Genomic DNA, 22,357 nt, shown 5'->3' on the forward strand with positions numbered 1-22,357 from the left:
GACAACTGTTACAATCTTATTGGAAGAGCCTGCGATTGATTTGTGGGGCTGGGCTTATAGTTCATTTTGAACCCCGTCAAATCTTCACAGCTCACCGCGTTTGAAGCTCGAAATGTTTTCATCTGAAAGTCATGAGTAAATCCTACAAAACTCAATATTTAACCTGCATGTATTTTCTCCACGTTCTCTTATTTATACTAACAAGTTTTATATACCAAAAAAGCAGTCATGAAGCAGTCATGTACAAATACAGTGTAGACTACGCATGTTAATACATTCTGCGTCAAATGACACTATACTCCTTTGACCACAAGCACGAGCAGGACATAAACGATCACTCTTTCTGATTCAGGCTGTCGTGTGAATAGAAAATGGTGCAGTCTTCTGTGACTAATACTCCTTTAACACCTCAGGTTACATTTGAAATAATGAGAACTTAGAAACTGGTTGCACAATGGAAGCGTAAGGGATGCGTTTTGAGGGCTCATTTGTAAAGAGAAATTGACTGAATAAATTAAGGGTGAGCCACACAATTCAGTCACCTAACGGGGCAGCTGCGTCAGTAGGCACAGAGGACAACACGCATATGGAAGTGGTGATAGGCGGAATTTACGTCGCCTCGGCGTCTCCGAGTTTATTAGAATTCACTCAGTCGTGATTTGCTCAAGGATATAGAAATTATCATTCTGAGATTTACGTAAAATATACGCGCTTTGTTCAGATGAAAGACGATAAGCTCATTAGTGCATGCGTAATACTTAATAAAAAACGTAGAAAGGTGTTGATGTTCGCTAATGTTGCGGTAACATTTTGGGACGAAAGCATTTACAAATCATGGTTTTTGTCTCTTCCAGCAACGACGCGAGCCACAACGCGAAAGGTTACTACCCGCCCTCCCGGTAAGAAATGTTTCTCATCATCATCATCAGCCTGACTATACCCACTGTAGTTAGAAGGCCTCTTCCACATTACTCCAATTAAACCGATCCTGTACTAGCTGAATCGACGTGACGACTACAAACTTAACCCAATCCGCCCAACTAGCTTTCTGTCGACCCTTGCTACGCTTTCGTTATCTTGGAATCCAGTTTGGTACCATAGGCGACCATAAAATATCAACCCTTTACACTAAATGTCCTACCCATGACCATTTCTTCTGGATTTTCGGTAAAATGTCAGTAACTAAAGCTCTTTCTCTGACCCACTGTGTGCGCTCCCAATTTCTTAACGTTACGCCTACCATTTTTCCATCCATAGCCCCCTGCGTTGTCCTCAACATAGGTACTGGTCCCTGGTCATATTTCCTAAAAAGAATAGCAGAGAGCGAGTTACAGGTTCGTGTTGGCCTCCACATCAGTGACAAGTTGCTTTCGTCTCGTGACGCCTTCCTACGCGAGCTTGCTGAGTCTTCTTGCTTGACAGGCATTTCTCTCTTGTGCGCTTAACGTTCATTCACGTAGACTTGAGTGCTGTCCGAAGATGCCGCTTGGTTGCTCGATAATTGTAGCATGCGCCTAATGTCCTGGCTCGCACCCTGCGCTCTCGGTCCCATCTAATTTTGTCGTTAGGAAGGGAAAGAAGTCGCCATCGTATTGCTGCGGAACGTAATCCCGCGAGGTGCCGGTCGCGCTGAGCCTCGCTCAGAAACGTGCCGCATTCACAGGCTGCCACTAGCCTCTTCAATTCAGCTATAAAATTCGCTGTGTTCTCTTGTGCATCCTGTCTGCGCTGGATGAAGTGATTATCGTTTGGTGACACGCGAGCGTCAGGGAGTGTAGTGCTTCTTAAGCGCACTTAACACTTCCTTGAATGAAGACATCGCCAGCATCATTGGCAGCAGTAAGTTCCGGAGCGTTACGTACAGTTTTTCATGATAGTCTATAAAACTTGCAATTTCTTGCCATCTTAGACGTCGTTGGCAGCAGCGAATAACTCAAAGCGCTCTAGATACGCTTTGATGTAGCCGCAGTCCGACTAGAACGCCTGTAGCTTCCAGACGGTGTTGGTCGTCCTAGCAGCCTGTCCAATCATCCCGTGGTCGCCTCCACTTGTATCCAGACGCCAGGCCAGGGAACAGGAAGCATTTATTACGAGGTGCACGCTGGCAGCCTCAAACCATCAACCGTAGTACATTGAACCTGAATGCCATTTTATACACTAAGTGAGCTGCCGGTGCATGCGCAGCCAGACAGAGCAAACGCGATAAGCCAGGACATTACATCGCGAGCATCGTTATCGTGATACAACACGACGCCATAACATTGTGCAAAGTGTTCAGTGGGATTGACAGCTTGTTAATTATCGAGCGCGACAATAAAGTTAATAATGGTACAAAACCTTGAATTTTCTCACCCCGTACCGGCACGAGACGTGATGCCATAGTAATCACATAAAAGGCCATATGTGTAAGTGGAATCCCGCTGTGTACTAGAGAGTAGTTTACTGAAGTAGGGATCGGCATCAAGTGATGGCAGATTGTTGGTCGTGAGAGTAGTCGCGGTAGAATTGAAATAGGATGGTGGCCTAAGTCGCACTCACTGTTGACAACGAAGTGCACGATGATGGTCCGAGGAATGCAGGAAGGGGATGTCTGCTCAATCATTCTATCAGCAAAAAAAAGGGGCAACACTCATTCCTGAAAACTATTCTCTTGCCATCTCACCTGAAGCGCTTTTGGCGCTTGAGCCAAATAACGAGATGAAGAGAAATATACTTAAAACTTCGGGGAAAACGATCGTCAGTCATTCCTTTTTGTTTTCATCCGGCGTGCTCGGGTTAAACAGTCGAGTGACATAGCCACTTAGCCACAACAACGGTATGGATAGAAAGAAACAATTTCTCAGTGCATTGTTTACATATTGTAAAACTGTGTCAAGTAATCAATACCCGTGACGATCCGTCTTTGACAAGCTTCGCTTAGTGATTTGCAAATAATTTTCAGAACCTACTAAACACGGTTTTATTGTATACAACACTGTTCGCTTCAGCCGTCTGAAAATGTTAACAGCAGGTGTTTGCACTCGTAAGATGCTGACATCACTATGACGTGTTTATATGGACAAGTGTTACAACCTTATTGGAAGCGCCTGCGATTGATTTGTGGGGCTGGGCATATAGTTCATTTTGAACCCCGTGAAAACTTCACAGCTCACCGCGCTTGAAGCTCGAAATGTTTTCATCTGAAGGTCATGAGCATATCCTACAAAACTCAATATTTAACCTGCATGTATTTTTTCCACGTTCTCTTATTAATACTAACAAGTTTTATATACCAAAAGAGCAGTCATGAAGCAGTCTTGTACAAATACAGTGTAAACTACGCATGTTAATACATTCTGCGTCATATTGACACGCTGCATTTGCTCTGATCGTGAGGGTGTGCCTCCTCGAGGCGAAGAAACCGACGTTCATCTCCTCGAGGCGAAGAAACTGAAGTTCTTGTGTTGAAGCGGGCCTGCTAGTTTTCCTGCCGCACTGTGACTTCTGTAACTCCTGTGTCCGGCGGTGACCTCTGGTCAGAGACTTCACACCGTGACATCTGGTGGAGGTTCTGGGTAACGCAACCCATGCTCCGAACACCTCCAACCAGCCGAGACTCCAGCCCTCAAGGATCTCCTACCATCGAGATTACGCCTACCCATCAGAGTAGCCGACGGCTTCGAGGGCTTGATCCTGAATTCGCGCCTCTACAATTTTCTCGTTCTGCGAGGCCGCCACCATCTTCTCCAGCACCACCTTCGGAGACAACACAACCACCCGTAATGACGCAGGTAGACACCACTGCCCCCTCCTTCGTGTTGCAGCAGCCGCGGGAGATACCCATCTTCGAAGCCTTTCCCGGCGAAGACCCGGAAGACTGGCTAGATAAATTTGAGCGAGCAGCCCAGTACAATCGCTGGGGCGACGACCAGAAACTGCAGCATGTATTTTTTTTCGCTCGACGGTTCAGCTCGTACATGGTTTGAAAATCATGAGACTACCATCACAACGTGGAGTTCCTTCAAGGACAAGTTCCTGCAAGCTTTCACCACCGTTTTTCGGAAAGAACGCGCCGAGCTGCTCCTACAGACGAGAGTTCAACTCCCTAACGAGAGCGTCCTCGTTTACTTCGAGGACATGACGAGGCTATTCCGTCGCGCTGATCCAAACATGTCCGAAGAAAAAAAACTTCGCTATCTCATGAAGGGAATTAAGGAACAGATCTTCGTTGGATTAGTGCGATGTCCCCCCAAGACCATCGGGAAATTTATATCCGAGGCCACTACCATTGAGAGGGCTCTAGAGTTGCGATCTAAGCACTACGAGCGGCCGTCCATCCCTATTGCTGCCGCCATCGCGGACACTGGTAGCACTGACGTGCTCCGTGAGACCATACGGGCCATCGTACGCGAGGAGCTGCAAAAACTATTTTCGACGGCAGCACCCCCTCAAGTATCCAGCCTTTCTCAGATGGTTCGGGAAGAGGTCAACCAGGCACTCAATCCACCCGAGCCGCTCCCGCCAATGCCACCACAGGCCATGACCTACGCCGCAGTCACTCATCGTGCCTGTCCACCTCCCAGTCAGCATCCACCTCCCAGTCAGCACCAAGCAGCCCCTGCATACAGTCGTCAAGCACCTCCCGCTCGAATTTCTCAGGTGCGTCCACGCAAAAGCGACGTCTGGCGCACTCGCGATAATCGCCCGCTGTGCTTCCACTGTGGCGAAGCTGGTCACCTGTTCCGCGATTGTTATTACCGACGAATGGGTCTGCCGGGATTTAGCGCCGACGCGCGAAAGCCGCAGCGTGGTGAACGACCCCCTGCCATTGACGCGTACTTGGCTGAATCATCCGGAACGCCCTATGACTACTCGCGGTCGCCTTCACCGCGCCAATACTCCTCGCAGACACGTGGTAATGCCGGCCAGACGCGGGTCCGCTCCCCTAGCCCCCATCGGGAAAACTAGACGCGGCAACCTTTGGAGGGAAGGTTGCTCATCGACGAAATTCTCAAGCTCCTCCACCGCTGCAACCGGATGGCCACTCCGTTTCACGACGACACGACGCGCCCCACAATGATCCGCTGCCTCGGCGCTCCCGTTTTCCGACAACACGAAATCAGCTAGTACCACACCGCAGCCGTGACCGGACCCCGCGACGTTCCGGCAACACCACAGCCGTAACCACCGACCTGAACATTTCAGTGGACGGAACCGACGTGACAGCGTTTGTGGATACCGGCGCCGATTATTCTGTGATGAGTGGGCCTTTCGCCGCCACTCTGAAAAAAGTGACTAAACCCTACACAGGCCCACAAATTCGTACTGCCGGAGGCCACTTGATAACGCCGACCGGTACCTGCACTTCTAGGGTAACAGTGCAAGAAGAAACGTACTTAGCAACCTTCGTCGTACTTGTCCAGTGTTCCCGCGACGTCATCCTTGGCATGGATTTCTTAGCAGAGAATGGAGCCGTTATCGACCTGCAGACTAAGTCAGTGATTTTATCGACTGAGAACGCAATACACAGTGCTTCAGAGCGACCGACAGCACTGCACATCCTTGATGATCACGTCACTATTGCGCCCCGTTCCAGTGTGATGACGTCTGTGGCTGCGAATACACTGCGAAACTTTGAAGGTGTCGTGGAGAGCAAACAGATCTTACTTTTCGAACGCAGTCTTGCTGTAGCCAGAGGAGTCGTTCGCCTCGAAGACGGCAAAGCAGATGTCCTACTCACAAATTTTGGCGGTGAGCACCAGAATTTAAGCACGGGGACTGTAGTGGCCCATATTTGCGGTATCACGCATGTTCGAAAAGCCTCTGGACTTGCGACGCTGTCATTGACCGAAATGAAGAGGCCTACCACCGATTTACACTTCGACATTAACCCTGCGCTTTCTCAACTGCAGCATCGCCAAGTGAACCAGCTCCTCCAGCGCTATCGCGCGACCTTCTCCAACTCTTCACGTGTTGGCAGAACCGATCTCGCCAAGCATCGCATTATTACGGATGATACCGTGCCACCTCTCAGACCGTCACCTTACCGAGTGTCCACACTGAACGCGCCGCTATCACCCGCCAAGTGAAAGAGATGCTTCGCGACGATGTCATCCAGCCCTCGCGGAGTCCATGGGCTGCACCTGTCGTTCTTGTGAAGAAAAAGGATGGTACGCTGAGGTTTTGTGTGGATTACCGCCGGCTAAACAAAGTTACAAAGAAAGACGTCTATCCCCTGCCACGCATCGACGATGCTCTGGATCGTCTCTGCTCCGCGAAATATTTCTCTTCAATGGACTTGAAATCCGGATACTGGCAAATAGAGGTAGATGAGAGGGGCCGCGAGAAAACGGCGTTTATTACTCCGGATGGGCTCTACGAGTTCAAGGCTATGCCCTTTGGTCTCTGCTCTGCGCCGGCTACTTTCCAACGGCTTATTTACAACGTACTTGCAGATCTCAAGTGGCAGACATGTCTCGTTTACCTTGACGACGTTGTGGTCTTCGCTCCAACGTTCGAGGAGCACCTTCGGCGCCTTGAAACTGTTTTGCAAGCCATAACATCCTCTGGCCTTACGCTAAAAAACGAGATGTGTCATTTTGCTTATACGGAGCTCAAGCTCTTGGGGCACGTCGTAAGCCACGCTGGTGTCCTGCCGGATCCAGAGAAAACCACAGCTATTGCCAACTTCCCTCCGCCCCAAGACTAGAAAGCTGTTCGACGATTTCTTGGCTTATGTGCCTACTACCGGCGCTACGTCAAAGATTTCGCTCGACTCGCCGAGCCCCTAACACGTCTGACAAAGACAGACACGCCTTTCACTTGGGACGCACCACAGGAACAAGCATTCAAAGAGCTTCAACGCCGCCTACAAACACCTCCCATATGGGCTCACTTCGACGAAAACGCCGACACGGAGCTTCACACCGATGCTAGCAACATAGGCCTGGGCGCCGTTCTAGTTCAAATCCAGGGCGGCCAAGAACGTGTATTCGCTTACGCCAGTCGCTGTCTATCTAAAGCCGAATCGAACTATTCTGCAACAGAGAAAGAATGTCTAGCCATTGTGTGGGCGACGTCGAAATTCCGGCCATACCTTTACGGGAAACCATTCAAATTAGTGACTGACCACCATGCCCTATGTCGGCTTGCAACCCTAAAGGACCCTTCAACCCGTCTTGTAAGATGGAGTCTACGATTACAGGAATTCGACATAACTGTCACGTACAAATCTGGCCGTCAGCATTCGGAAGCCGACTGTCTCTCACGTGCCCCTGTAGATCCCCCCGCAGATGAAATTCCTGATGAGGCCATACTGTTAAATGCCATCAGCACAGAGTGCCTCGCTGAAAGACAATCTGCAGATCCCGAACTTCGGCACATCATGGACTATCTAAACGGTGCATTTACAACCGCTCCGAGAGCTTTCAAGCGTGCTCTGTCATCGTTATGTGTGCGCAATGCTGTCCTTATGAAGAAAAACCTTTCTGCCAGCCAAACGCCGTACCTGATTGTTGTACCTATGTGTCTACGTGATGAAATCTTACAAGCTTGACACGATGAGCCAACCTCTGGACATTTGGGAGTCACCCGCACGCTTGCAAGGCTCAAGGAAAAGTACTACTGGCCTCGACTTAACTCAGACGTTTCACACTATGTGAAAACGTGTCGCAACTGTCAGTGTCGTAAGGTGCCGCCGACTAAGCCCACCGGACTCTTGAAGCCAATAGACCCACCGTCGAGGCCTTTCCAGCAGATTGGCATGGACATGCTGGGACCATTTCCCCTTTCACACCTCGGTAACCGGTGAGTCATTATTGCTACGGATTACCTAACACGATACGCGGAAACCTCCGCTCTACCCAACGGTACTGCCTTAGAGGTTGCAAAGTTTTTCATCAATTGCGTTGTCCTGCGCCATGGCGCACCGGAGATTTTGATTACTGACAGAGGAGCCGCATTTACAGCCGAATTGCTGCAGCAGATTTTAATTCACAGTCACACTGAACACAGGAAGGCGACACCTTACCATCCTCAAACGAACGGCTTGACCGAACGCTTGAACAAAACACTCGCTGACATGCTCTCAATGTACGTCGACGTAGAGCACAAAACGTGGGATGAAGTGCTCCCGTACGTTACCTTTGCATACAATACAGCGTTCCAGGAAACAACGAACATGACACCTTTCCGTCTGATTCATGGCCGTGAAGTGACCACAATGCTTGATGCCATGTTACCACATCTAGACGACGGCAACCAACAAGCAGATGTTCACACCTTTCAGCACCTCGCCGAAGAGGCCCGTCAGCTGGCCAGGCTGCGAATTCAGAATCAGCAACGCCGCGATGCCCAACGTTACAACCTCCGACACCGTGACGCCCGGTACACAGCTGGAGACCGTGTCTGGGTTTGGTTTCCTGTACGTCGACGAGGCCTCAGTGAGAAACTTCTGTGTCGTTACTTTGGCCCGTACAAAGTGGTAAGCCAAGTTGGGGACCTAAACTATGAGGTTGTTCCTGATGGATTTAAAAAGTCCCGACGCTCCACGCTCCCGGACGTGGTCCACGTGGTCCGCCTGAAACCGTATTACGACCGATAGTGTTGACTCTTTCTGTGCGCGAGCAACTGCCCTTCGTGCAATGGTTGTTTTGTTTGTTTGTTTTTATCTCTACCCACACTTCCAGCATCGGGGCGATGCTTCGTGTACCCGGGGGGGGGGGGGGGGGCAATGAAACGCTGCATTTGCGCTGATCGCGAGCGTGTGCCTCCTCGAGGCGAAGAAACCGACGTTCATCTCCTCGAGGCGAAGAAACTGAAGTTCTTCTGTTAAAGCGGGCCTGCTAGTTTTCCTGCTGCACTGTGACTTCTGTAACTCCTGTGTCCCGCGGTGAGTTCTGATCAGAGACTTCACACCGTGACAATATGACACTATACTCCTTTGACCACAAGCACGAACAGGACATAAACGATCACTCTTTCTGATTCAGGCTATCGTGTGAATAGAAAATGGTGCAGTCTTCTGTGGCTAATACTCCTTTAACTCCTCAGGTTACATTTGAAATAATGAGAACTCAGAAACTGGCTGCACAATGGAAGCGTAAGGGATGCGTTTTGAGGGCTCATTTGTGAAGAGAAATTGACTGAATAAACTAAGGGTGAGTCACACGATTCGTTAACCTAACGGGGCAGCTGCGTCAGTAAGCACAGAGGACAACACGCATATGGAAGTGGCGATAGGCGGAATTTACGTCGCCTCGGCGTCTCCGAGTTTATTAGAATTCACTCAGTCGTGATTTGCTCAAGGATATAGAAATTATCATTCTGAGATTTACGTAAAATTATACGCGCTTTGTTTACAGATGAAAGACGATAAGCTCATTAGTGCATGCGTAATACTGAATAAAAAACGTAGAAAGGTGTTGATGTTCGCTAATGTTGCGGTAACATTTTGGGACGAAAGCATTTACAAATCATGGTTTTTGTCTCTTCCAGCAACAACGCGAGCCACAACGCGAAAGGTTACTACCCGCCCTCCCGGTAAGAAATGTTTCTCATCATCATCATCAGCCTGACTATACCCACTGTAGGGAGAAGGGCTCTTCCATATTCCTGCAATTAAACCGATCCTGTACTAACTGAATCGACGTAACGACTACGAACTTAACCCCATCCGCCCACCCAGCTTTCTGTCGCCCTTTGCTACGCTTTCGTTATCTTGGAATCCAGTTTGGTACCATAACCGACCATAAAATATCAACCCTTTACACTAAATGTCCTACCCATGACCATTTCTTCTGGATTTTCGGTAAAATGTCAGTAACTAAAGCTTTTTCTCTGACCCACTGTGTACGCTCCCTATTTCTTAACGTTACGCCTATCATTTTTCCATCCATAGCCCCCTGCGTTGTCCTCAACCTAAGTTCTGGTCCCTGGTCATAATTCCTAAAAAGAATAGCAGAGAGCTAGTTACAGGTTCGTGTTGGTCTCCACATCAGTGACAAGGTGCTTTTGTCTCGTGACGCCTTCCTATGCGAGCTTGCTCAGTCTCCTTGCTTGACAGGCATTTCTCTGTTATGCGCCTAACATTCATTCACGTAGACTTGAGTGCTGTCCGAAGATGCCGCTTGGTTGCTCGATAATTGTAGCATGCGCCTAATGTCCTGGCTCCACCCAGCACTCTCGGTCCCATGTAATGTTGTCGCTAGGAAGGGAAAGAATTCGGCATCGTAAAGCTGCTGAACGTAATCCCGCGAGGAGCCGGTCGCGCAGAGCCTCGATCAGAAACGTGCCGAATTCACTGGCTGCCACTACCCTCTTCAATTCAGCTATAAACTTCGCTGTGTTTTCTTCAGCATCCTGTCCGCGCTGGATGAAGTGATTATCGTTTGGTGAGACGCGTGCGTCTGGGAGTGTAGTGCTTCTTAAGCGCACTTAGCACTTCCTTGAATGAAGACATCGCCAGCATCATTGGCAGGAGTAAGTTCCGGAGCGTTACGTCAAGTTTTTCGCGATAGTCTATAATACTTGCAATTTCTTGTCATCTTAGACGCAGTTGGCAGCAGCGAATAACTCGAAGCGCTCCAGGTACGCTATGATGTAGCCGCTGTCCGACTAGAACGCCGGTAGCTTCCCGAACGTGTTGGTCGTCCTAGCAGCCTGTCCAATCTTCGCATGCTCGCCGCCACTTGTATTCAGGCGCCGGGCCAGGGAACAGGAAGCATTTATTACGAAGTGCATGCTGGCAGCCTCAAACCATCAACCGTAGTACATGGAACCTGAATGCCATTTTATACACTGCGTGAGCTGCCGGCGCATGCCCAGCCAGACACAGCAAACGCGATAAGCCAGGACAAGACTTCACTTCACTTAACTTTATTACCTTAAAGACCCCACATTGGGGGTATTACATAAGGGGTGGGAGTACAAACATAGATTGAATATGATTGCCTACATGGTATTTATGAAGTGCATATTTAAACTGTTTACAAAACTTGATGGGCAGGTGATGGCGTCAACATCGTGGTGAAGGCCATTCCAGTCTTTTGCAGTGCGAAGAAAGAATGATGAAGAAAAAGTGACGGTGCGGGCGCGCTGGCATGAGACTACTAGTGGCACGAAGACATCGCGAGCATCGTTATCGTGATACAACGCGACGCCATAACATTGTGCAAAGTGTTCAGTGGGATTGACAGCTTGTTAATTATCGAGCGCGACAATAAGGTTAATAATGGTACAAAACCTTGAATTTTCTCACCCCGTACGGGCACGAGACGTGATGCCATAGTAATCACATAAAAAGCCATATGTGTAAGCGGAATCCCGCTGTGTACTAGAGAGTAGTTTACTGAAGAAGGGATCGGCATTAAGTGATGGCAGATTGTTGGTCGTGATAGTAGTCGCGGTAGAATTGAAATAGGATGGTGGCCTAAGTCGCACTCACTGTGGACAACGAAGTGCACGATGATGGTCCGAGGATGCAGGAAGGGGAAGTCTGCTCAATCATTCTATGAGCAACAAAAAGGGGCAATACTCACTCCTGAAAACTACTCGCTTGCCATCTCGCCTGAAGCGGGTTTGGCGCTTGAGCCAAATAACGAGATGAAGAGAAATATAGATAAAGGTTCGGGGAAAACGATCGTCAGGCATTTCATTTTGTTTTCATCCGGCGTGCTCGGGTTCAACAGTCGAGTGACAAAGCCACTTAGCCACAACAACGGTATGGATGCAAAGAAACAATTTCTCAGTGCATTGTTTACATATTGTGACGATACCTGTGACGATCCGTCTTTGACAAGCTTCGCTTATGTATATGCCAATAATTTTCAGAACCCACTAAACACGTTTTTATTGTGTACAACACTGTTTATTTCAGCCGTCTGAAAATGTTAACAGCAGGTTATTGTACTCGTAAGATGCTGACATCACTATGACGTGTTTATATGGACAACTGTTACAATCTTATTGGAAGAGCCTGCGATTGATTTGTGGGGCTGGGCTTATAGTTCATTTTGAACCCCGTCAAATCTTCACAGCTCACCGCGTTTGAAGCTCGAAATGTGTTCATCAGAAGGTCATGAGTATATACTACAAAACTCAATATTTAACCTGCATGTCTTTTTTCCACGATCTCTTATTTATACTAACAAGTTTTATATACCAAAAGAGCAGTCATGAAGCAGTCTTGTACAAATAGAGTGTAAACTACGCATGTTAATACATTCTGCGTCAAATGACACTATACTCCTTTGACCACAAGCACAAGCAGGACATAAACGATTACTCTTTCTGCTTCAGGCCATCGTGTGCTTAGAAAATGTTGCAGTCATCTGTGGGTAATACTCCTTTAACATGTCAGGTTACATTTGAAATAATGAGAACTCAGAAACTGGTTGCACAATGGAAGCGTAAGGGATGCGTTTTGAGGGCTCATTTGTGAAGAGAAATTGACTGAATAAACTAAGGGTGAGTCACAAATAAAATTCCCATAAAGAAAGGTGTTAGGCAAGGAGACACAATCTCCCCAGTACTATTCACAGCTTGTTTAGAGGAAGTATTTAGAGACTTGGAATGGGAGCAGTTAGGGATAAGGGTAGATGGAGAATACCTCAGTAATCTGCGATTTGCTGATGACATTGCCTTGCTAAGCAACTCGGGGGATGAACTGCAAATAATGATTGATGACCTAGACAGAAAAAGTAGAATGGTAGGCTTGAAAATCAATATGCAGAAGACTAAGGTAATGTTCAACAGCCTCGGGAAGGAACAGCAGTTTACATTAGGTAGCGAAATACTGGAAATAGTAGGCGAATATGTCTACTTAGGACAGGTAGTAACCGCAGATCCAGACCATGAAAAGGAAATATCAAGAAGAATAAGATTGGGATGGAGCGCATTTGGCAAGCACTCGCAGATTATGACTAGCAGCTTACCGGTATCGCTCAAGAGGAAAGTGTACAACAGTTGCATCTTGCCTGTACTCACCTATGGGGCTGAAACGTGGAGGCTAACCAAGAGAGTTCTACTTAAGTTGAGGACAACCCAGAGGGCTATGGAACGAAAAATGGTAGGGGTAACATTAAGAGATAGAAAGCGTGCAGAGTGGGTCAGAGAAATAACTCAAGTTAATGACATTCTAGTGGAAATTAAGAAGAAGAAATGGACTTGGGCAGGACATGTAGTGCGAAGAGAGGATAACCGATGGTCGCTGAGGGTAACAAACTGGATTCCAAGGGAAGGAAAGCGTAGCAGGGGGAGGCAGAAAGTTAGGTGGGCGGATGAGATTAAGAAGTTCGCAGGGGTCAAGTGGATGCAGCTAGCACAGAACCGGGCTAAGTGGAGAAATATGGGAGAGGCCTTCGCCCTGCAGTGGGTATAATCAGGCTGATGATGATGATGATGATGAGTCACACGATTCGTTCACCTAACGGGGCAGCTGCGTCAGTAAGCACAGAGGACAACACGCATATGGAAGTGGCGATAGGCGGAATTTACGTCGCCTCGGCGTCTCCGAGTTTATTAGAATTCACTCAGTCGTGATTTGCTCAAGGATATAGAAATTATCATTCTGAGATTTACGTAAAATTATACGCGCTTTGTTTACAGATGAAAGACGATAAGCTCATTAGTGCATGCGTAATACTGAATAAAAAACGTAGAAAGGTGTTGATGTTCGCTAATGTTGCGGTAACATTTTGGGACGAAAGCATTTACAAATCATGGTTTTTGTCTCTTCAGCAACAACGCGAGCCACAACGCGAAAGGTTACTACCCGCCCTCCCGGTAAGAAATGTTTCTCATCATCATCATCAGCCTGACTATACCCACTGTAGGGAGAAGGGCTCTTCCATATTCCTGCAATTAAACCGATCCTGTACTAACTGAATCGACGTAACGACTACGAGCTTAACCCCATCCGCCCACCCAGCTTTCTGTCGCCCTTTGCTACGCTTTCGTTATCTTGGAATCCAGTTTGGTACCATAACCGACCATAAAATATCAACCCTTTACACTAAATGTCCTACCCATGACCATTTCTTCTGGATTTTCGGTAAAATGTCAGTAACTAAAGCTTTTTCTCTGACCCACTGTGTACGCTCCCTATTTCTTAACGTTACGCCTATCATTTTTCCATCCATAGCCCCCTGCGTTGTCCTCAACCTAAGTTCTGGTCCCTGGTCATAATTCCTAAAAAGAATAGCAGAGAGCTAGTTACAGGTTCGTGTTGGTCTCCACATCAGTGACAAGGTGCTTTTGTCTCGTGACGCCTTCCTATGCGAGCTTGCTCAGTCTCCTTGCTTGACAGGCATTTCTCTGTTATGCGCCTAACATTCATTCACGTAGACTTGAGTGCTGTCCGAGGATGCCGCTTGGTTGCTCGATAATTCTAGCGTGCGCCTAATGTCCTGGTTCCACCCAGCACTCTCGGTTCCATGTAATGTTGTCGCTAGGAAGGGAAAGAATTCGGCATCGTAAAGCTGCTGAACGTAATCCCGCGAGGAGCCGGTCGCGCAGAGCCTCGATCAGAAACGTGCCGAATTCACTGGCTGCCACTACCCTCTTCAATTCAGCTATAAACTTCGCTGTGTTTTCTTCTGCATCCTGTCCGCGCTGGATGAAGTGATTATCGTTTGGTGAGACGCGTGCGTCTGGGAGTGTAGTGCTTCTTAAGCGCACTTAGCACTTCCTTGAATGAAGACATCGCCAGCATCATTGACAGGAGTAAGTTCCGGAGCGTTACGTCAAGTTTTTCGCGATAGTCTATAATACTTGCAATTTCTTGTCATTTTAGACGCAGTTGGCAGCAGCGAATAACTCGAAGCGCTCCAGGTACGCTATGATGTAGCCGCTGTCCGACTAGAACGCCGGTAGCTTCCCGAACGTGTTGGTCGTCCTAGCAGCCTGTCCAATCTTCCCATGCTCGCCGCCACCTGTATTCAGGCGCCGGGCCAGGGAACAGGAAACATTTATTACGAAGTGCATGCTGGCAGCCTCAAACCATCAACCGTAGTACATGGAACCTGAATGCCATTTTATACACTGCGTGAGCTGCCGGCGCATGCCCAGCCAGACACAGCAAACGCGATAAGCCAGGACAAGACTTCACTTCACTTAACTTTATTACCTTAAAGACCCCACATTGGGGGTATTACATAAGGGGTGGGAGTACAAACATAGATTGAATATGATTGCCTACATGGTATTTATGAAGTGCATATTTAAACTGTTTACAAAACTTGATGGGCAGGTGATGGCGTCAACATCGTGGGGAAGGCCATTCCAGTCTTTTGCAGTGCGAAGAAAGAATGATGAAGAAAAAGTGACGGTGCGGGCGCGCTGGCATGAGACTACTAGTGGCACGAAGACATCGCGAGCATCGTTATCGTGATACAACGCGACGCCATAACATTGTGCAAAGTGTTCAGTGGGATTGACAGCTTGTTAATTATCGAGCGCGACAATAAGGTTAATAATGGTACAAAACCTTGAATTTTCTCACCCCGTACGGGCACGAGACGTGATGCCATAGTAATCACATAAAAAGCCATATGTGTAAGCGGAATCCCGCTGTGTACTAGAGAGTAGTTTACTGAAGAAGGGATCGGCATTAAGTGATGGCAGATTGTTGGTCGTGATAGTAGTCGCGGTAGAATTGAAATAGGATGGTGGCCTAAGTCGCACTCACTGTGGACAACGAAGTGCACGATGATGGTCCGAGGATGCAGGAAGGGGAAGTCTGCTCAATCATTCTATGAGCAACAAAAAGGGGCAATACTCACTCCTGAAAACTACTCGCTTGCCATCTCGCCTGAAGCGGGTTTGGCGCTTGAGCCAAATAACGAGATGAAGAGAAATATAGATAAAGGTTCGGGGAAAACGATCGTCAGGCATTTCATTTTGTTTTCATCCGGCGTGCTCGGGTTCAACAGTCGAGTGACAAAGCCACTTAGCCGCAACAACGGTATGGATGCAAAGAAACAATTTCTCAGTGCATTGTTTACATATTGTGACGATACCTGTGACGATCCGTCTTTGACAAGCTTCGCTTATGTATATGCCAATAATTTTCAGAACCCACTAAACACGTTTTTATTGTATACAACACTGTTTATTTCAGCCGTCTGAAAATGTTAACAGCAGGTTATTGTACTCGTAAGATGCTGACATCACTATGACGTGTTTATATGGACAACTGTTACAACCTTATTGGAAGAGCCTGCGATTGATTTGTGGGGCTGGGCTTATAGTTCATTTTGAACCCCGTCAAATCTTCACAGCTCACCGCGTTTGAAGATCGAAATGTTTTCATCTGAAAGTCATGAGTAAATCCTACAAAACTCAATATTTAACCTGCATGTATTTTCTCCACGTTCTCTTATTTATACTAACAAGTTTTATATACCAAACAAGCAGTCATGAAGCAGTCATGTACAAATACAGTGTAGACTACGCATGTTAATACATTCTGCGTCAAATGACACTATACTCCTTTGACCACAAGCAAAAGCAGGAAATAAACGATTTCTCTTTCTGCTTCAGGCTAGCGTGTGCGTAGAAAATGTTGCAGTCTTCTGTGGCTAATACTCCTTTAACATCTCAGGTTACATTTGAAATAATGAGAACTCAGAAACTGGTTGCACAATGGAAGCGTAAGGGATGTGTTTTGAGCGCTCATTTGTAAAAAGAAATTGACTGAATAAACTAAGGGTGCGCCACACGATTTGGTCACCTAACAGGGCAGCCGCGTGAGTAGGCACAGAAGACAACACGCATATGGAAGTGGTGATATGCGGAATTTACGTCGCCTCGGCGTCTCCGAGTTTATTACGATTCACTCAGTCGTGATTGTCTCAAGAACATAGAAATGATCATTCTGAGATTTACGTAACATTATACGCGCTTTGTTTACTGATGAAAGACGATAAGCTCATTAATGTATGCGTATTACTGAATAAAAACGTAGAAAGGTGTTGATGTTCGCTAATGTTGCGGCAATATTTTGGGACGAAATCATTAACAAATCATGGTTTTCGTCTCTTCCAGCAACCACGCGAGCCACAACGCGAAAGGTGACTACCCGCCCTCCCCGTAAGAAATGTTTCTCATCATCATCATCAGCCTGACTATACCCACTGTAGTTAGAAGGCCTCTTCCACATTCCTCCAATTAAACCGATCCTGTACTAGCTGAATCGACGTGACGACTACAAACTTAACCCAATCTGCCCAACTAGCTTTCTGTCGACCCTTGCTACGCTTTCGTTATCTTGGAATCCAGTTTGGTACCATAGGCGACCATAAAATATCAACCCTTTACACTAAATGTCCTACCCATGACCATTTCTTCTGGATTTTCGGTAAAATGTCATTAACTAAAGCTTTTTTTCTGACCCACTGTGTACGCTCCCAATTTCTTAACGTTACGCCTACCATTTTTCCATCCATAGCCCCCTGCGTTGTCCTCAACATAGGTACTGGTCCCTGGTCATATTTCCTAAAACGAATAGCAGAGAGCGAGTTACAAGTGCGTGTTGGCCTCCACATCAGTGACAAGGTGCTTTTGTCTCGTGACGCCTTCCTATGCGAGCTTGCTCAGTCTCCTTGCTTGACAGGCATTTCTCTGTTATGCGCTTAACGTTCATTCACGTAGACTTGAACGCTGTCCGAAGATGCCGCTTGGTTGCTCGATAATTGTAGCATGCGCCCAATGTCCTGGCTCGCACCCTGCGCTCTCGGTCCCATCTAATTTTGTCGTTAGGAAGGGAAAGAAGTCGCCATCGTATTGCTGCGGAACTTAATCCCGCGAGGTGCCGGTCGCGCTGAGCCTCGCTCAGAAACGTGCCGCATTCACAGGCTGCCACTAGCCTCTTCAATTCAGCTATAAAATTCGCTGTGTTCTCTTGTGCATCCTGTCTGCGCTGGATGAGGTGATTATCGTTTGGTGACACGCGAGCGTCAGGGAGTGTAGTGCTTCTTAAGCGCACTTAACACTTCCTTGAATGAAGACATCGCCGGCATCATTGGCAGCAGTAAGTTCCGGAGCGTTACGTACAGTTTTTCATGATAGTCTACAAAAATTGCAATTTCTTGCCATCTTAGACGTCGTTGGCAGCAGCGAATAACTCAAAGCGCTCCAGGTACGCTTTGATGTAGCCGCAGTCCGACTAGAACGCCTGTAGCTTCCAGACGGTGTTGGTCGTCCTAGCAGCCTGTCCAATCATCCCGTGGTGGCCTCCATTTGTATCCAGACGCAGGCCAGGGAACAGGAAGCATTTATTACGAGGTGCATGCTGGCAGCCTCAAACCATCAACCGTAGTACATTGAACCTGAATGCCATTTTATACACTGAGTGAGCTGCCGGCGCATGCCCAGCCAAACAGAACAAACACGATAAGCCAGGACATTACATCGCGAGCATCGTTATCGTGATACAACACGACGCCATAACATTGTGCAAAGTAATCAGTGGGATTGACAGCTTGTTAATTATCGAGCGCGACAATAAGGTTAATAATGGTAAAAAACATTTAATTTTCATACCCCGTACCGGCACGAGACGTGATGCCATAGTAATCACATCAAAGGCCATCTGTCTAAGAGGAATCGTGCTGTGAACTACAGAAGAGTTTACTGAGGAAGGGATCGGCATTAAGTGATGGTAGATTGTTGGTCGTGATAGTAGTCGCGGTAGAATTGAAATAGGACGGTGGCCTGAGTCGCACACACTGTTGACAACGGAGTGCACGATGAAGGTCCGAGGATGCAGGGAGGGGAAGTCTGCTCAATGATTCTATCAGCAACAAACAGGGGCAACACTCACTCCTGAAAACTATTCGCTTGCCATCTCGCCTGAAGCGAGTTTGGCGCTTGAGCCAATTAACGAGATGAAGAGAAATATACATAAAGCTTCGGGGAAAGTGATCGTCAGGCATTCCTTTTTGTTTTCATCGTGTGTGCTCGGGTTAAATAGTGGAGTGACATACCCACTTAGCCACGACAACGGTATGGATGCAAATAAAATAAATTTCTCAGTGCATTGTTTACATATTGTAAAATTGTGTCAAGCAATCAATAGCTGTGACGATCCGTCTTTGACAAGCTTCGCTTAGTTATTTCCAAATAATTTTCAGAACCTACTAAACACGTTTTTTTTGTATACAACACTGTTCGCTTTAGCCGTCTGAAAATGTTAACACCAGGTTTTTGTACTCGTAAGACGCTGACATCACTATCACGTGTTTATATGGACAAGTGTTACAACCTTATTGGAAGCGCCTGCGATTGATTTGTGGGGCTGGGCATATAGTTCATTTTGAACCCCCGTGAAAACTTCTCAGCTCACCGCGTTTGAAGCTCGAAATGTTTTGATCTGAACGTCATGAGCATATCCTACAAAACTCAATATTTAACCTGCATGTATTTTTTCCACGTTCTCTTATTAATACTAACAAGTTTTATATACCAAAAGAGCAGTCATGAAGAAGTCTTGTACAAATACAGTGTAAACTACGCATGTTAATACATTCTGCGTCAAATGACACTATACTCCTTTGACCACAAGCACAAGCAGGACATAAACGATTTCTCTTTCTGCTTCAGGCTATCGTGTGCATAGAAAATGTTGCAGTCGTCTGTGGCTAATACTCCTTTAACATCTCCGGTTACATTTGAAATAATGAGAACTCAGAAACTGGTTGCACAATGGAAGCGTAAGGGATGTTTTTTGAGGGCTCATCTGTAAAGAGAAATTGACTGAATAAACTAAGGGTGAGCCACACAATTCGGTCAACTAACGGGGCAGCCACGTCACTAGGCACAGAGGACAACACGCAAATGGAAGTGGTGATATGCGGAATTTAGGTCGCCTCGGCGTCTCGGGGTTTCATAGAATTCACTCAGTCGTGATTTCCTCAAGGACATAGATATGATCATTCTGAGATTTACGTAAAATTATACGCGCTTTGTTTACAAATGAAAGACGATAAGCTTATTATATATGCGTATTACTGAACGAAAAACGTAGAGAGGTACTGATTTTTGCTAATGTTGTGGTAACGTTTTGGGACGAAAGCATTTACAAATTATGGTTTTTATCTCTTCCAGCAACCACGCGAGCCACAACACGAATTGTGACTACCCGCCGTCCCGGTAAGAAAGGTTTCTCATCAACATCATCAGCCTGACTATGCCCACTGTAGGGAGAGGGCCTCTTCCATATTCCTCCAATAAACCGATCCTGTACTAGCTCAATCGACTTGACGACTATGAACTTAACTCCATCCGCCCACATAGCTTTTTGTCGCCCCTTGCTACGCTTTCGTTATCTTGAAATCCAGTTTGGTACCATTAGCGACCATAAAATATCAACCCTTCACATTACATGTCCTACCCATGCCCATTTCTTCTGGATTTTCGGTAAAATGTCAGTAACTAGAGCTATTTCTCTGACCTACTCTGTACGCTCCTATTTCTTAACGTTACGCCTACCATTTTTCCATCCATAGCCCCCTTCGTTGTCCTAAACATAAGTTCTGGTCCCTGGTCATATCTCCTAAAAAGAATACCAGAGAGGTAGTTACAGGTGCGTGTTGGTCTTCACATCAGTGACAAGGTGCTTTCGTCTCGTGACGCCTTCCTATGCGAGCTTGCTCAGTCTCCTTGCTTGACAGGCATTTCTCTGTTGTGCGCTTAACGTTCATTCACGTAGACTTGAACGCTGTCCGAAGATGCCGCTTGGTTGCTCGATAATTGTAGCATGCGCCTAATGTCCTGGCTCCACCCAGCACTCTCGGTCCCATGTAAATTTGTCGCTAGGAAGGGAAAGAAGTCGGCATCGTATTGCTGCGGAACGTAATCCCGCGATGAGCTGGTCGCGCAGAGCCTCGCGCAGAAACGTGTCGAATTCACAGGCTGCCACTAGCCTCTTCAATTCAGCTATAAAATTCGCTGTGCAATCTTGTGCATCCTGTCTGCGCTGGATGAAGTGATTATCGTTTGGGGACACGCGAGCGTCTAGGAGTGTACTGCTTCTTAAGCGCACTTAACACTTCCTTGAATGAAGACATCGCCAGCATCATTGGCAGCAGTAAGTTCCGGAGCGTTACGTCAAGTTTTTCGCGATAGTCTATAAAACTTGCAATTTCTTGTCATCTAAGACGCAGTTGGCGACAGCGAAAAACTCGAAGCGGTCCAGGTACGCTATGATGTAGCCGCAGTCCAACTAGAACGCAGGTAGCTTGCCGAACGTGTTGATCGTACTAGCAGCCTGTCCAATCTTCTCATGCTCGCCGCCACTTGTATTCAGACGCCAGGCCAGGGAACAGGAAGCATTTATTACGAGGTGCATGCTGGCAGCCTCAAGCCATCAACCGTAGTACATGGAACCTGAATGCCATTTTATACACTGAGTGAGCTGCCGGCGCATGCCCAGCCAGACACAGCAAACGCGATAAGCCAGGACAAGACATCGCGAGCATCGTTATCGTGATACAACACGACGCCATAACATTGTGCAAAGTGTTCAGTGGGATTGACAGCTTGTTAATTATCTAGCGCGACAATAAGTTTAATAATGGTACAAAACCTTGAATTTTCTCACCCCGTACCGGCACGAGACGTGATGCCATAGTAATCACATAAAAGGCCATATGTGTAAGAGGAATCCCGCTGTGTACTAGAGAGTAGTTTACTGAAGTAGGGATCGGCATCAAGTGATGGCAGATTGTTGGTCGTGATAGTAGTCGCGGTAGAATTGAAATAGGATGGTGGCCTAAGTCGCACTCACTGTTGACAACGAAGTGCACGATGATGGTCCGAGGAATGCAGGAAGGGGATGTCTGCTCAATCATTCTATCAGCAACAAAAAGGGGCAACACTCATTCCTGAAAACTATTCTCTTGCCATCTCACCTGAAGCGCTTTTGGCGCTTGAGCCAAATAACGAGATGAAGAGAAATATACATAAAACTTCGGGGAAAACGATCGTCAGTCATTCCTTTTTGTTTTCATCCGGCGTGCTCGGGTTAAACAGTCGAGTGACATAGCCACTTAGCCACAACAACGGTATGGATAGAAAGAAACAATTTCTCAGTGCATTGTTTACATATTGGTAAAACTGTGTCAAGTAATCAATACCCGTGACGATCCGTCTTTGACAAGCTTCGCTTAGTGATTTGCAAATAATTTTCAGAACCTACTAAACACGGTTTTATTGTATACAACACTGTTCGCTTCAGCCGTCTGAAAATGTTAACAGCAGGTGTTTGCACTCGTAAGATGCTGACATCACTATGACGTGTTTATATGGACAAGTGTTACAGCCTTATTGGAAGCGCCTGCGATTGATTTGTGGGGCTGGGCATATAGTTCATTTTGAACCC

This window comes from Amblyomma maculatum, chromosome 9 (assembly GCF_055883805.1).
Source record: "Amblyomma maculatum isolate TAMU_Amacu chromosome 9, ASM5588380v1, whole genome shotgun sequence".
NCBI classification, from domain to species: domain Eukaryota; kingdom Metazoa; phylum Arthropoda; class Arachnida; order Ixodida; family Ixodidae; genus Amblyomma; species Amblyomma maculatum.